The sequence below is a fragment of the Callospermophilus lateralis genome, chromosome 14, assembly GCF_048772815.1.
Source record: "Callospermophilus lateralis isolate mCalLat2 chromosome 14, mCalLat2.hap1, whole genome shotgun sequence".
Taxonomy (NCBI): domain Eukaryota; kingdom Metazoa; phylum Chordata; class Mammalia; order Rodentia; family Sciuridae; genus Callospermophilus; species Callospermophilus lateralis.
Window position 1 is genome coordinate 54,413,270 of NC_135318.1, and position 15,477 is coordinate 54,428,746.

Consider the following 15,477-nt stretch of genomic DNA (forward strand, 5'->3'; position numbering starts at 1 on the left):
TGGGACTGTATCCTAGGTTTTCTTTCATTCAGCAAATTTCTCTTTCCCCTGTTTTAAACTGTACCTTCTCAACCTATCTGTATCATTTTCTTTATAGAATCAACCAGTTTCAGAAACCCATGAAAGCCTCCTAGAGGCCAACATGCCATCCCTGCTATCCCCTGAACATCAAGGAGGGAGAAACTTCCCAATTAATTGTAAAACATGTAAGCACAAAAGATGAAACCCAAAAAGAAGTGGAATGATGTTCGTGTTTAAGACCAACCGTTGCTAAAAACCAGAAGCATCCCTGGCTCTTTAAAATCAGAGTGTCAACTGGTGCACTCGCTCATGATGTCATATACAGTTTGACGTTGTCTGGGCAACCTGGTAAACATACTGCTTCCTCCATTGTTTAATTCCCTTCCCTGAGTGAGATCCTTAGGCAACCAGGCTTCATTAGTTCAGGTGCTAGCCTCAGGGAACTACTTGTTTTAATTAGAGGGATGAAATGGCATTTTAATTGTGCACAATGATTAATAAACATGCTGAGCTGCTGCATAATGATCTGCTGCTTGAAGAGCTTTCTCCCCTATTCTTGATATCTACATCCATTAACTGATTGTTATCCAGGTTGAGAGCTATCAAGCTCTTCCTCCAACCAAATTGCACGTTGTCTGTCCTCCAGTTTCTCTGCTAATAATAATTATTAGAGCTAAGTCTCAATTTTTTTTGTAGCAACAGAGAGACAAGACTAGAATGGAGAGAGCTTACAAAGTGGCATACAGTCTATGTAATTTATTTCACTAAACTTCCTTGTAAAAGGGAGATAATAATAGGACCAACCTGACAGGGCCTTGCAAAGATTAAATGAGACAATGCATGCAAAGCACTTAGCAGAGAGCTGGCCCAGAGTAAGCACCCTGAGAGTGTTAGCTGCCATTATCATTAGTGGTATTATCATCAACTTCATCATCATCAACTTCATCATCACCATCATCAAGAGAAGACCATCATCTTGGTCAAGAGTAGATACTCAAGTGTCCTTTTAGAGGTTATGATGTTCACTATATCACATGGATATTCTAATTTAGGAAGCATTTTCTAAAAGGTAGAAGTTGACTACTGATTTTTCCCTCAATTTCTCTTTTATGATATATGGAAGTATGGGAAGTGTGTGCAAAGAAGTTCATAGATTTTACAGGGTTAATATCTCCTCTCCGTGGTTCCATAAAATACAAGGTATGTATCTGAACTTCAATAAAAACAGAAACGAGAAAGCTCAATGATAAAATGACTTCCCCTACTAAGCTGCCATGTGCTTGGGATTTGTAATAGTTTTATTGGCTGCTATTATAATTTGGTGAGTTGTGACAACATTATAGCTTTTTACCCTAGTGCTGACATTAGAAAATTGTTTTACTTTGTGTCTCCTGAAAATTGTTCCTCAAGGTCATATATCTACCTCCAAGTCTTTGACGTTACTTGGTTTGGGAGGAATCAATCTTGATGAAATCCAGGGCAACTAAAACTATCTACTGTTTGTAAGTGGCTATTGTGATGTTGGGTGCTATGCAATTGATTCTGTTCTTTAACTTGAAGAATCAGAGACGTATTTTTTAACAGGTCAGCTCATCTTCTGATCTACTGATATTTGTATTTTGATATACTATCATAACTACACACCAATAAACTCACCTATGCCTAAGAGGAGAAGAGTAGACTATGACTCAACAAGGCAGAATCTAAATGTAAAAACTGCTTTCTAACCCACAAAATGCGAAGGACTTCATGGCAGTGAGTCTGTCCCACTGAAGATGTCTTCTGTACTCAGGGTCATTACAGTTCAGTGAAGCAGATATGATTGATTACATGGGCCAAATTTTACCTTGCCTCCAGGGCTCTCCTAATTCTTGCTGTTAGATCCTTTAAAGGCACACGATTGTCTGCAAGAGTCAAAGGGGAAAGGTGAATGAACTCTTTCCACCATGGCTGAGCAGAGAAAAGTTTTGGAGTAGACTCAGGACCTGAAATATCTAGGACAGGAGAGAGAGAAAAAAATAAAAAGGAAAACACAAAAAGGAATGCATTTTCTTTTCTCCCACATCCCTAGCTAGGAATTCTTTAAAACTGCTCTCCTGAAGTTTCCCTGAAATGTAAATACATGCCTATTAGAATGGCTAACATTAAAAATACTGACGAGGGGCTGGAGATGTGATTCAATGGTAGAACACTTGCCTACCACATAAACAACAACAACAAAAAGAAACTGAAGAACAAAAACAAAGAAACTGACCCATGTCAGTGTTACTGAGGATGTGAAAAAAAGGCCATTTACAAACAGTAGTAGCAGCACATTACATTTTACCAATGTAAAACATTCCAACATCTTTGGAAAACAGTGTCGCAAGTTCTAAAACGTTAAATATGCAACTACCATGCAATGCAATGTTCCATTCCACTGTATTAAACAGGAATGAAAGCAATGTCCATGCAAAGACTTGCATACTAAAACATGTAGAATCAGAAAAATGAGAAATTATACCCCATCTATGTATGATATATCAAAGTGCATAAATGCATTCTACTGTCATGTATAACTTATTAAAACAAATTAAAAGTTTTTTTTAAAGACTTGCATACAAATATTATTTGTGATCATCAAAAATTGAAACCAAAACGTCTTTCAAGAAGTGATTGGATTAAACTGTTGTGTGTTGAACCAATGGAATGCTAATCAGCAAGAAAAAAGAATAAACTCTTGATACATGAAATAACAAAGATGAATCTCAAACTAATTATGCTCAGTGATAGAAACCAGATAAAACAATTGTGATCTCTACTAACAGAAAACAAAGCAGTGGTTACTGTCAAGAAGTGAGGTGCAAAAGAGATCACAAAGGAACATGAGGAAATTTTGGAATGATAGATATGATTCTTATATTAATTGCAATGATGCTTTCATGAGCATGGACATATGCCTAAACTAATAATAGGTGTTTTATATATATTTGTTTTATGAATGTCAATTATACTTCAATGAAGTTGTTAGATGAATAAATCACTTACCTGAAATTTTTTGAGCATTTCATCTTTGCTAAAGGGACTGGTTGGGATGGATTTTGGTCTGAAATAGTTATAACATAGTACATTAATCTCTGGTGAGCATATACATACATATACATGTATATATAAAAATATAAATACACATTTTTAACTTAAGGCTATCTATTTTTATGTAAAAGGATAGACTCACAAAACCAATGTCTTCATGGAGATGTAAACAACTACATGTAAAAGTTTTTTCTCTAATGAATAACTGTCTGAATAAAAATGCAACTGTGTAAATATGCTTGTAGTAAACTCTTGGTTGCTCAGAATCTTTCAAATAACCAGACTAGTAATATTGTGCTAAATTAAGAAATTTGTTTATCTTTCTAATTTCCTCTCCAACTTTAGAAGGGACTATGAGAAGAGTGCTTTCTGTAGAGTACAACTGTGATATCCTGTCTATTATTTTCAGCCTAACATTTTGACTTAGCTGAGTTAAAGTTTTTCTGACTTGATGCTGATGCCCCAGAACTATGTCATTACTGAATCCTTTATTAACAGTGAGTCCTTCCCTCACACAAGCTATCTCTGACCCATCAACCTTACCTGACCTTCAAAATTTTCTGCAACTTTATGATGCAGAGATAATGTTAGAGAGGAGTTTAAGAATATTTACTAGCAATACATCTACATTTTTAATGTACTATGTTTTTGAAAATATCCCAAGCCCTAAAATTTGGACCATAGTAAAAATGCTCCTTGAAAAAAAAAATAAATAATGGTTTCTGAGAAATTTACTAACTTGGAAAAGAAAAGCCAATTAAACATAATGCAGACTGATATATATTCATATAACTGTCAAATCAGATGCACATATATTTATAATACATTACTACTAAATTTATATTATCCATGAATATTCTTTAATAATCAAGAAGCGAGGAGATTTTAATAAATCAGACAAATCTGCACTGATTGATTAGTTTAATGTTATTCTCTCCTTGTTAGGAACTCAACACATTTATTGAGTGCTTTTATAAGGACAATAGTTTAAAATCAACTTAGTGATGAAAGAAAATGAGAGGGAGGGAGAGAGAGGGCTAAAGAGAAGAAAGAGGAGGAGGGGAGGTAGAAAGAAAAAAGAGTGAAAGAATTTGCATCTGTTTATACTTTTTCACTTTCCTAGTCACAGTGTACCTTGTCTGGATTAGGTTAGATTTTCCACTTTAGTTCTCAATCTTGGCTGCACATGTTTACACTCATTTGGATCTTGAAAAAAAATGTTCATGTCCAGTCTCACTCCAGTCCAAATGAATGACAATCTCTGAGAACAAGACCAGGAGTAGGGCTGGGGATGTGGCTCAATCGGTAGTGTGCTTGCAACACAACAAAGATGTTGTGTCCGCCAAGAACTAAAAAATAAATATTAAAATTCTCTCTCTCTCTCTCTCTCTCTCTCTCTCTCTCTCTCTCTAAAAGAAAAAAAAAAGACCAGGATTAGATGATTTTGAATCAAAATGTGTCTTAAAATGTGCAAATTAAGAGCAGAAGTGCTGGGGAAGCCGTAAAACCTCACCAGAGGTTGATGTCACCTTGATGTCCACTGTTCTCTCATTCTCTAACCATTTTGTCTAGCACATCCACCACAGGTCACCTTTGTGCATCCCTTTGGTTCTCTTCCACTCTGTTCCTTACCTCAATCAAATAGGTAGAACGAAACAGACATTATTACCCTATATGCATGTATGATTATACTACTGATGTGACTCAGCACCAAGTACCGCCAAAGGAATGAAAAGTTATGCTTCATTTGTATATGAGTCAAAATGCATTCTACTATCATGTATAACTAATTAGAACAAAGTTTTTAAAAACTGAAACCATAAAAAAAAAGAAGAAGAAAGAGTCCTAGTAAGCACAGGGTGCTTTGCTGAAGAGTTGTATGGGTATCAAAGAGGATACTTTATATTACACATCCCACAATCATGTGACACTTTTTTTCCTCCAAAATTCTTTCCCCTTAATAAAACTCAGATTACTTTTTTTCTACAGAGCCAGTACTATATGGAAGAAAAGTAGAAAATAAAGCTGGGGATGTGGCTCAAGCGGTAGAGCGCTCGCCTGGCATGCATGCAGCCCGGGTTCGATCCTCAGCACCACATACAAACAAAGAAGTTGTGTCCGCCGAAAACTAAAAAAAAAAAATTAAAAAAAAAGAAAAAGAAAAGTAGAAAATATTATGCAAATTTACAGAGCAATTCACCTCCACCCAAACTTGTTTATTCTAAGCCATAAAATAAAAATTTAAAAAGCCACATAGTTAATAGATCTCCCAATCCTCAGAAAGCATTGCAATAGCCCTATTATTTAAACTTGCCTTTGCAATCCTCGGTACTTCAAATGACTTATCCAAATTTTCTCCCATACTCAGTATCCTCCATAAGAGGTACTTTTGTACCATCTGAGAAGATAATAAAATAGCTGTCATGTCATTTTATATGTTAATGTTCACCAAAAATGAACAAAAATTGAATGCTACCTTTATGTTAAGAAAAGCAAACTCAGAGTTGAGAAAAGAAAACTGTTGAGAGATTAACAAATAAATGAAATGGAAAAAATGAAGAAAAATGAAGCTGGAAGATCCTGATAAAAGACACAGAATAGAGAAATCTGGGTCCTGATCAATAGTATTCAAGTTCCAGTATAGATCTAAATTTCTAAAATCTGTGGTCTCATCTCCAGTGGCACTGATGAAATCAATCTTAGATTGGCCCAAAATTCACATTGTTACCAGCCCTGATATAATTTTGATGCAGATGATTGACATACCACTTTCAGAAATCTCACACTATAAAATGCATCAATTGAAGATGATGTTGAAGTGTGGGACTCTGCTAATGTTAACTCTGCAAAGCTGAGGACGGAGTTGGTACATTTCTAACAAGCAGGGTACTGCCGATGATATGACCCACAGGCCACACCTTTGTAGCTAGGTAGCAGCATTTTGAAAATTGAAATTGGATATGAGTGACATATGATTTGGAAGTTTTTCCATAAATGGTAATTTTATGAAAAAGTCAGTTAGATTCCTTGCTTTGCCCAATTTCTCTCTTCCCTGGCCTGGCCTAGCCCAGTTCCTCAGAGTTCATTAAGCTACAATTAACAACTGTGGATTCGATAATTCCTCTCTTTATTCAGAATATATTAGGGTACAATCTATTATAGCAATTGATAAATTGCTATAGGCAGGCCAAATCTGGCAGCTGCCTCTTTTTGTAAATGAGGTAATATTGAACACTGCCATATACATTTTTTCACATACTGCCAATGGCTCCTTTCCTGCTACAGTGATAGACACGGTTAATTGCTATGCAGATCATATGGTCTACAATTGCTGTAATATTTTTTCTCTTTTCCATATTTTATTTGGAAATGTTTATACAAATACAGGGAAGCTAAACTTTAGAGACAACGAATGTCATTAGTTTAGATTATCATCAGTTTATTATAAAAGAGAGACATGGAAATTATTTACATGATGAAATATTTCAGAACTTCAGTTAGAATGGGCAGCTTCGTACAATGCTGTTTCAACAGTGATTTATTTCAGTCTACATACTTTCCAAGAATGTCACTATCTCTAAATAAAAAATAATGCTTGTCTTCTAGAACTACTTTGGTGCCTACATACTCTGGGAGAACTTTATCTCCATCTTTCAAACAAACTGGTTGAATCTCTCCACTATTTCTTTTAGAGACTGATCTCACAGCTACTACTGTTGCTTGTAATACTTTTCCTTGAGATTTTTCTAGAAGCATAATCCTCCTACAGTTACAGTTTTGGCTGTATTCCCTTCACCCAATACTTGGTCCCAGAATGGAAGAAACTTTCTAAATGCTTGTCCTGACATGACTTTCACCACCACTTCAAGGAGACCCACTGTATGGTCCTTGGCTATAACATTGACTACCTAGGACTTTATAAATAAGTTTTATGACCCTTGACTTAGAACAATCTACAAATTACTAAGCTTCCTTTTCTGTAATTGGCTCAGAATTATTTTCTGCATAATATGTAGTAAAAGGAAAAAGAGAAAAATCTCTTTATTAATTCCACAGGTTTTCCACAGAGTTCAGAAATTTCAGTTTCTGGGCTGAAGTTGTGGCTCAGTGGTAGAGCTCTTGCCTAGCATGTGTGAGGTCCTGGGTTCAATCCTCAGCACCACATAAAAATAAATAAGTAAAATAAAGGTATTATGTACATCTACAACTCAAAAAAAATTTTTTATTTAAAGAAAAGAAATTTTAGTTTTTCTCTCCTATAACTTAATGTTTCCATTTTATTCAGTTATGCATTTGTTTTGTTACTCTGTTTAGTAAGTAGTTATCAACCTGCTAAGCTCCTAAGGAGTGATGGAAAAAATCAGAAGAAGGAAAGCTCATTTTATATTTGATCACAAGAAAGTCTTTGTGAAGAAGTTGGGAATTAAGTTTGTTACTGAAAAAAGAAAATGAAAATGAAAGAGTAGATATTCAATTGCAAGGAAGTGAAAAGAGGCAGAGTAAAAGAATACATAAAGAAGACAAAATCAGGACACTCAAAGCATACTCAGTGAGTGAGTGAATAATCTAAGTAATCATATTTGAGTGTACATACAGGCCAGCAGAAGACAGGGTCAGACTTCAAAGGACCGTAAAATCAATCTGACCATTTGACAGAATTCTTCAATGGTGCTCTGCAAAAGCCAATATCAGTATGCCCTAGAACTTTGTTAGAAATGTGCACTTGTCTCGACCTACTGAATCAACATCACAAGATCTCCATGTCATCTGCATGAAGATTACAGTTTTAGAAGCACTACTGTAGAAAAAAGAACCACTGGAGTAGTGGAGAGTGTACTGCACAGGGGCTCCTGATGATTGAACTATCATTCCAAGCTAAGTGTCATTGAATAAGTCACCTAAAATCTCCGAGCTTCAGTCTTCTTATGCAAAATAGTGGATTTCTTTGAACTTTCCAACTCTAGAACTATTCTCTCTTTCAATACACATCAACAAAATGGAAACTTGGTGATTGAGAAGCCAATATAATATGCTTTAGGGAGCCCAACCTTAGGACTTCTGCAACTTGAATTGGAGATGGAAACAAAAGAAAAAAGAAACTGGAATACCAGTTCAAAACACAGTGTCTTGGGGCTGGGGATGTGGCTCAAGCCGTAGTGTGCTCGCCTGGCACACGCGGGGTGCTGGGTTCAATCCTCAGCACCACATAAAAATAAAAAAAATAAAGACGTTGGGTCCACCGAGAACTGAAAAATAAATATTAAAAAGTTCTCTCTCTTAAAAAAAAAAAAACACAAAACAGTGTCTTGTTCTAAATATGAAGTTCTAACATAATCCTACATCTGTGAAAAAATCAGCTACCAGTGTACCTTCTTAGTATTAGCACTACATTCTATGGTCTACATTTTTATTACAGTACTTCTATTAAGTGCAGTAAATGAAAAGAGCCAATCATGCCAAAACTGAGTGAGTAGGGAGAGGAGAGAGACAGAGATTGAAAAAAACTCCCCCAATTCAAGGGTAACAAAGAAATCTAAGCAACTCCAATGGAAGTATTAAAAAGTTGTCAAAAGGATTTTTTTAATGGGGTCTCCTTTGAAGTGACTACTAATCTTTCTGATTAGATATTGCTGCAAAAAGCATAGAACTTTTGTGTCTCACTCAAAATCAGCTATGACATCAGCATTGCAAAAGGCCTGAAATTATTTCTAAAAGCATGAACAAGTTGACAAAATACTGGTATTTTTACTCTCAAAGAAAACTTTGATTTTAATATATTATCTTGTGACCCACTGGGGGAATTCATAACCTCTCTTTGTTTAATTATTTATTTATTTTTGATACCAGGGATTGCTATCTTTATTTTTTAAAAACATGTCCACTTAAAAATTTTCCTCCAGTCCACAGTAGGTTTCTTTAGCCATCTCTTTTAGATAAATAGCGTCTACTTGAATTGATTGAATTCAATGGATTCATTTCATGATCTTTTATTTATGTCCTTCCACATTTAAAATAAATAAGGTTAATACTGATAGAATAAGGTTGTATGGGTCTTAAAAGGATCTATTTTTTTCATCACACCTCTTTTGTTCCATCTTGCTTAGCAAATCAGATGCTAGATATATTTTGATTAGTTTGTACTTTAATGGATCATGGATGGAGGGTCCACCTTTCACATTGGGGCCATTAATTTTTCTTGAGTCTGATGGAAAAAACAGGTAGAGCTTTTTTTGTGTGCTGATTGAAAAGTGATGGATTATTTTCATGTGGTAAGAAACACAATGTTTTCTTTAGCACAGCAGGATATAATGTTTGCAAGGTCTAACAGTGAAATATTATGCATATCTGCTGCTGGCCGGCTGCCAGAAACGGAACAGCAAAATCAGAGGAGATTTTGAATTTGAATCTTAAAACCAGTGCAGCCTACAAAGAAACTAATGAGCCATTCTAAGCAGAAAAAGCATTAGTACTAATAGATGATGCCGACCATCCACACCAGCATTTAACAAAATGATAAATAATTATTCACTTAAATGTTACCTTGAACTTTATTTCAAAAAAAAAAAAAAAAGATTTATTTCTAGTAATTTCCAATAGGCACTGTTGCAAGGATATCCCTCCTCCCCCACCAATTCAAAGGCCCTGTGACATTTCCTTCCTTGTAAAAGTAGAATCATTTTCCATATACTATTTTTTACTCTCATGGTTGACTAATTAAAAAATTTTATTTCACCATTGTTTAATATTTAAAACTGGTATTTCCAAATCAATACATAGGATAATGAAAAAGCTTTAAAATGTCAAACAAAATACATACATAAACATGATTTTTAAAGGTGAGGAAAAGGATGCTTTGAGTTTGCTGAATGTCTTGAGCTCCTTTGTTTTCAAAGTCAAGTATGTGGCTATGGGGAGTCTTTCTTTACTTAATGTGTTTGTTTTTTTTTCTTTTAATGTCATGGTAAACTATTGGTATATTAGGGTAAATACAATCCATATGTTCATTTATATCCAGCTGATCAAGATATTGTTTTCTAAGTAATATTTGATATCTTAAAAAGTTGGAGCCTTCTTTTCTAAGCCTTTAACTTTTATTTTATTTTAACTTATCATTTAGGACAAGGAAGTTTTCTTTAGTAGGCATTAAAAAGCACTTGGGTCTCGTGGTACTTGCTCGGTTTTAAATGGAGAAGCTACACAATCAATATGGAAAATAAACTTCATATTACTGCCCCCTTGTAAATATAGAAATCTAATGGGAGGAGACATTTGCTACATCTTGATGCCTTATGTATTTTATATTACTGTATTTCAATCTCCATTTTAAAGGTTGTGTTATGACTTTAAATTACAGGCTTTTGCTTTTAAGACCATAATAATCTCCAGTGCTTCAGCACTGCAGGGAGGGGCTCAGTCCTCTGGAAAAGAGAAGAGAGGCCCTGATACACTGTCTCATCTTGCTCTTTAAAATCACAATTGAGACATGCTTGTGACACATTCAATCAGGCCATCCTCCTGTCTGAGTTACTCAGCAGGTGTTTAGTGTTCCTGGAAGCTGTGTGGACTCTTCCAGGGCTCTAGGGCACTAAAGAGTAATTTATTATATTTCTACAGCACCCTAAATGGTGCTCTTGTGGCCCAAGACCTGGTCTATCTCCAAATCGACAGAAAGCCTTAAAAACCTGCTTGGGTGACTTATAAATTAGGAAATTGTGGTTTATCTTCAAGATACTCTTTCTTAAATGTCATGTATTATACAGTCACTTGTGATTTGTTTAATAGTTTAAGTAACAGATTATTTTAAAGAATTTAGCGATCACATAGTCCATCTGTTCATCTGCCAACAAGTCGCAAAAAATCTTAATACTTTCTTTAAAAAAATGGAGCCCCATATAATATGCAAAATCAATATCAATTTAAAATGTTTCTTTTGAAGTTTGCTATGCAATACTCACACATGGTAGAAAATGCACTGTGTACTTTAGAAAAAAGAAAAATCAATTCTGCAAAGACCACCCATATATTTGACTTGCGTGGATTTGAATCTGCTTTATCAAAATGGTAAAAGGCTGACTTATTTGTTCTAAACTAATTAAAATTTAGGCATAAAAAGATAAGAGAACCTCAAAGAACATATTGATAGAATGCTTGGGCATAAATATTTCTAAGCAAAGCGGATTGTGTCAATTCTTAAAACATTTCCACTTTGAAGTAATGTATAAGTTATGAGAGATTCTATCCAACAAAACTAACAGTGACCATCAAACTGAGAACAATAATAACTATGGCCAGGCATTCTAATTTTCATTGAAAAGTGAAAAACAAACCAACAAAATGGGAAGAAAGAGTTAAAAAGAGGAAAAAAGGGAAGGAGGAAAGGAAATGTAGGAACATTTGTTAAATAATGTTATTATGCTTCCATCATAATTAAATTAAGATTATAGAGTGTATTTGTTTAATACAGCATGCAGTCTATATTTGCACAGGTATAATTATAGCAATATATAATTACTGTAATATATAATTTCTATAAGAATGAGAAACTACAATTTTTGTTTTTTATATAATTTGTGATTTCCTTTCTCCTGATCTCCATTTCCCTGAGTTGTTGCTCATGATAACAATTAGATTCCTCTATATCTTAAATTATGGGCTGATTACATTATGTTGTGATCAGTGTGTCCTCTGGTTCATCTCACTTAGCCTATACGTTCCAAGTACATGCTATCCATCTTCTCCTTTGGCCTCCTCTTTGGCCTCTGAAAACTCTTCAGCAGAGCTGATTTATTAAAGAAAACCTGGCTTTAGATGTTTTAATATTTACAGAGATAAAGATTTAACTTTGGGCATAATAAAAATACAAAATACCTAAAAGAGAGATGTTATTATTTAAATTCTTGTTTGAAACTTAATGTGCACTTTCAGACCTTTCCAATCTTCTCAACATTTGGTAATATATATAGCCTAAACAGCCAAAGCCCGAGAATAAGCTCACAAGTACGAACTTTACAACAAAGAACTCCGCTGAACACACCCAAGTTCGTGAATTTAAAAGGAGAGTGGATCATTAACTGTATCCAGATTTTTAATAATTGCCTTTCAAGCACATTTTGTTAACTGCATAATCAGATACCTTAGGTATGTCAAATGTACTTTTCCACAAGACTAAAGGAATTTGGAAGTTAAAAAAAAAAAAAAAAAAGAAGCAATCGCAGTTCAACTTCATGCCTGTGATTCTAAAACACTGACAAACGTCAGCTTTCTTTTTCTAAAACAGATTTGAATTTACCATATTTTCCTAATATCGACTTTCTATTATAAACACCTCTAATATCTCTGCTAGAAAAAAAGTGTGTGTGGATATTTTCAGTAGTTTTGAAGTTTTCCCTAAAGTGATTTTTGGCATGTTCATTTTTACTGAAATATTTCTATAGTTTATAGAAGTTGAACTCTTCCCTCCTTTCGATTCAAAGAAACTCACAATGAGTGTTGGATTAAAAATCATTTGTGTTTTTAAAATCTCCGTAGGACTGGGAGTTTTTAATCCACAGAAATTATAACAGACAAAAAAAAATCCACTCGAACATTTTAAAACCTTACAACTGTTGGGTTTCCTTCTACATCGACAAAGCAAAGCCATCGGGAAATTTTAACAGATTTAATTTTCATTTCAACTGACTTGAAAACGCTTTTCTTCTTTAAGGATGGTAGAATTTCAAACGTTCTGATAACAACTGACAGATCGTTTATGAATATTTGGAAAATCATCCTTAGCTCTTTTAGCAGCCCAAAGAAAGATACAAAAAAGAATCATAATATGCATTTGGGAAAGCTTGTGTGGTGATAGAACAGAGTCCCATGGTAAGAGCAGACGGAAAATGGTAGTTATTATTAATTTAGAAAAACAAAAGAGCGGCCCAGCATTTCAGTAATGTGGCAACTTGTGTGCTCCTGAAGGAGAGAGGGTTTTATAATTGGATTTTAGAGTAATTTAGAAGACGAGATAAGATGTAATGGTTGTGTATTAGAGGTTAGAACTACAACAGAAACCCATAACGTAAGGGTTCACTGCACTGGGAGAAAGAAAGCAGAACAAAGAAAGGCAGCATCCACCGAGAATGGCCTGAATAGAAAGCAACAAGGTGAAGCAGTGGTGAAACCTGGGCCCTGAACGTTCTGGGTGGGCAGGGCAGTGACACAGCTCAAGCTCCCGTTGCAGCAGACAGGGAGGAGCAGGGAACTTCCTTCAAAACATTTTTTTCTACAGTGACCTGTCCCAGGCTCACCTCCATTCTGCTTCCTCCAGGAGAATTCTTGGCTTGGCATTTCCTTCTCCCCCAGCAGCCCATAAGTCACCCTTAAGTCTCCTCTGCCGGGGGCCTCACCTTCTAATCACCTGACTGGGGCTCACCTGCAGCCTCCGGGGTTCTCTCAAGGGAGATTGTGGGGGCTCTATCTCTAGGCTCCCTCGTGGCCACACACACACACACACACACACACACACACACACACCAGGGCAGCAAGCTGGAGCTGTCTCTCTGTCCATCCTTCCCCAGGGAACCTGGCCTCTGCCCACAGAGAGAGAGAGAGAGAGAGAGAGGAAAAAGAAAGAGAAGGGAAAGTAAAACCTGGCTGGCCTCCGACCCACCCATTTTCATTCCCAGCCTTGGACAGGTAAATGTACTTTTCTTCCCCTCTTTCTTGGATCCCTTTCCAAAGGATGCATCACGTAGGTAGGTTCCAGCTCTCAGGCGAAGGCCCCAGGTGAGCGGCTCCTTTTGGAGCAAATAATCTAAGCGTTGGTGAGGGAAATCTAAACACTACTTCTAGAATCTCAGAGCTGTGCTGCTGGCGGGCGGGAGGATCTGAGTGTTGAATTCCTTTCCAGTTACCAGCGCTTGGCTACCCCCTGCTGGGCGGGAAGCTCCTGGCCTTCAGACCTCCACCACTGTGCTCCAGGCTCCTCCTAAGGTCTGGGACAGAATCCACTTACTTCCTGTCAAAGTGCTATCACACGTTCCTGACTTGAAGCTGGAGTGTGAAGTTACTTTCCAAATCCTCAAGAGGTGTTAGAGATTCTTCCCCCGTCCCTCCAAGCCCTTTGTATGCCAGTTTAAGCAGAACAAATCTATTTATTTTTTTGTAAGGATCGGTTTATTAAAAGCACACACATAACTCAAGTTGTACACGAAAATGATGTTAGGCTTTGTTGAGCATGAAGTGAGCTTGCTCAAGCCCCATTTCCTACTCTTCAGTGCGTCACTTTCTCCCCAGGCAGAACACAGGTTCCCTTAAGAAGCCTTCCACCCCAGGGCCTAAAAGGTACCTTAGCTGGCCAGGGCTCCCTCAAGCCTTCTCCTCCACAAACCTCCTTTGTGCATCTCCCAAGAAAACCCAGTTACATGCTGTAGGAAACTTGGGTGAATATAAATGGATGGGAAACTGATTTTTCACCGGATCAAGTTTTCAAATACAGATTAACACGTTTTAATTGTCCTCCAAACTATTCTCAAAGTCACTCTTAACAAAACCCAGATTTGGAGGAAATTCACTGCCGTAACTGTAATGTGTATACACTATTAAGACAGTTATGAAACCTCAGACACATTTGGAAGACATGGCTTAAAAGTGCCTTTAATACAAAATAAAATAAAGTAAAATATAAATAAAAAGGGATTAGTTGTTATAAGCTGTGACACAGCTGCGGTGACAGAAACTGCGGAAACATGTAAACAGAGGGTGCTTTTAGTTACTCAGTGACCCAAATGCCTTTTTCAGACTCACACAATTCTAAGTCGGACACACTTTTTCATTTCATTTATTTTGCGGACCAAGCAGAAATGAAATGGACATTCAGATTGAGTAAACAGGGTCTTTATATATAGCCGCCAGGCTGCCAGATAGACAACTTCTGTTTACATGGAGAGCGAGGGTAAGGAAACAATGTCACAACGACATCCCTTCTTGCATTTACTGGCTTGAAGTGCAAACCCAAATATATTCCCCCAACAAATTAATAAAGGACAAACAGACTTCTAACCTTGCCTTGGTGTGTGAAAGTGTCAGAACTGTTGGAGCACTTGAACTCCACATGGGGCCAAAACCTCAGAGATAAACATAAACATTGCTGTCTGTCGGCAGGGGGTAAACAAATTAGGATTTTGCAAAATCTGTGGCTGGTTCCTTCCCAAGTCCTAGCCCCACACTGTTTTCAACTGAAGTGGGCTCCCCTAGATGCTTTCAGCAAATAAGAGAGGAGGTAGACAGTGAAGGAAGGGATTAATTTGAGATTTGACTTTCTGATTAGCTAGTAGAGGGGTCAGAGGAGTGAGGCTGCAGTATACAAATTAACACCTTTTCAAAATCTTGAACTCTAATACTGTT

The 15,477-nt window shown here is 36.4% G+C and overlaps 1 pseudogene; it reads right to left on the reverse strand.

Annotated features, from left to right (window-relative positions):
• Positions 1 to 6,636: 6,636 nt before the first annotated feature.
• LOC143380737 (10 kDa heat shock protein, mitochondrial pseudogene) lies at positions 6,637 to 6,941 on the reverse strand (annotated as a pseudogene).
• Between the last annotated feature and the right edge of the window lie 8,536 nt (positions 6,942 to 15,477).